The 1,408-nt window shown below is 35.7% G+C and overlaps 1 long non-coding RNA gene across 1 annotated transcript; it reads left to right on the forward strand.

The window, feature by feature from the left end:
* Positions 1-868: 868 nt before the first annotated feature.
* On the forward strand, positions 869-1,402 carry LOC109589914 (uncharacterized). Its single transcript, XR_002189009.1, has 4 exons — positions 869-910; positions 963-1,069; positions 1,119-1,190; positions 1,275-1,402. It is a non-coding gene; the product is annotated as an uncharacterized LOC109589914 (long non-coding RNA).
* The last annotated feature ends 6 nt before the right edge of the window (positions 1,403-1,408 follow it).

Below are 1,408 nucleotides of genomic sequence, written 5' to 3' on the forward strand. Positions count from 1 at the left end.
TTCCATTTTGTTCTCTCCTCGCTTCTTTTTGAAGCCACCTTTGTGGTCCTTGACCCAAGCACAAAGGAATGATGTAAAAGCCAACTGGAGCGGTTCTCTGGTTTAAAAGATTATCGTGGCGATAGAAGAAGTTGAAAGAAGAAAAAGTCTGAAGAATTTTGCAGAAATTTGAATTTTGGCCTATTCTCCAAAAAAGCTCCTGCTACGTTTGAGTCCACTTTAAAGGTACCAGGAGAATCGCTTAGTGAAGGAGAGCTCATCTAAGCCATTTATAAGGCTGTACAACGTAAGATAAAAGAGTTACGAGTGTTTGAAAATCATAAAAACGGCAGCCATCTTGAAAAACCAACCTCAATCCTACATATAGGCTATCGCCTATATAATAGTAAGAATAATAAGAACAATATTTGTACAGTTATAAAATGAGAAACTAGCTAAAGAAATGAGAATAATGATAATGTTTTACTATTGAATAATGTGGTACTATTGCATATGGATTGGCCACAATATACACTGACCCATGTGGCTATCATGCGACTATCATTTGACTTATTGTGTAGAAAGAGATTACTAAAGAAGAACTGAAGGTCACCTGGTAGAGTGTATCTTGGGTAGAGTGTATCTTGGTCATCAATTGATTGAGAGATATTCATATATATGCTGGTAGTGAAATGTATATGGAAATATTGAAAGGTCAGTAACTTAAATAATGAGGGTATTATTCTCATACTCTAATAGAACCTGAAAAGATAAAGCTCCCAACACAGATGCATGCAGGTGTATGTTAGAAGATGGTGTCCATCAGAATTTTCAGCTGATCCAAAGTGATTCTAAAATAATGCTATGTAACTTTTTCCTTTAGTTTTTAGAGTTAAGTAGAGTTCCTGTTGATGCCATTTCTGTTGCAACAGTTAGCAATTGACATTTCACTATCATGCAGCCAGTTATTTTTCCTTTAAAAGTATTTGAGATCATTTCCAGCTCAGATATCACGTCTTGATATTAAGAATGAGTTGGAATGGAATCAAGTATCACTGTATGATGCTGATGGAGATGTCATTTATTACAAGTACACTATAATAAAATTGCTCTCGTAATAATTATACTGTTATTTTTAGAGACAATAGAGAACAATTGAAGGAGATCACAACTGAAGAGAGAGCAGAATTTAAAATGACAGAAAGCAAAAGGTCTGTTGCATAAGACCAATACTGCAGTAGCCAATAAGCTGTCTTGCATTCTGCATATGGCTTTATGTGTATGTTCATCTTTAGGTTATAGTGTTGCTGTTTATGTTATTGGGTCACTGTATGATGTTCCAGGAGACAAAGAGGATGAGGATTGAGTGCATTTAGTGGCAAAGTGTGTATATGTGGCTTGTAGGCTGTCTCCCCTCTTCAGCTATTGG

The sequence above is a fragment of the Amphimedon queenslandica genome, unplaced genomic scaffold (genome assembly GCF_000090795.2).
Source record: "Amphimedon queenslandica unplaced genomic scaffold, v1.1 AMPQUscaffold_10726, whole genome shotgun sequence".
NCBI classification, from domain to species: domain Eukaryota; kingdom Metazoa; phylum Porifera; class Demospongiae; order Haplosclerida; family Niphatidae; genus Amphimedon; species Amphimedon queenslandica.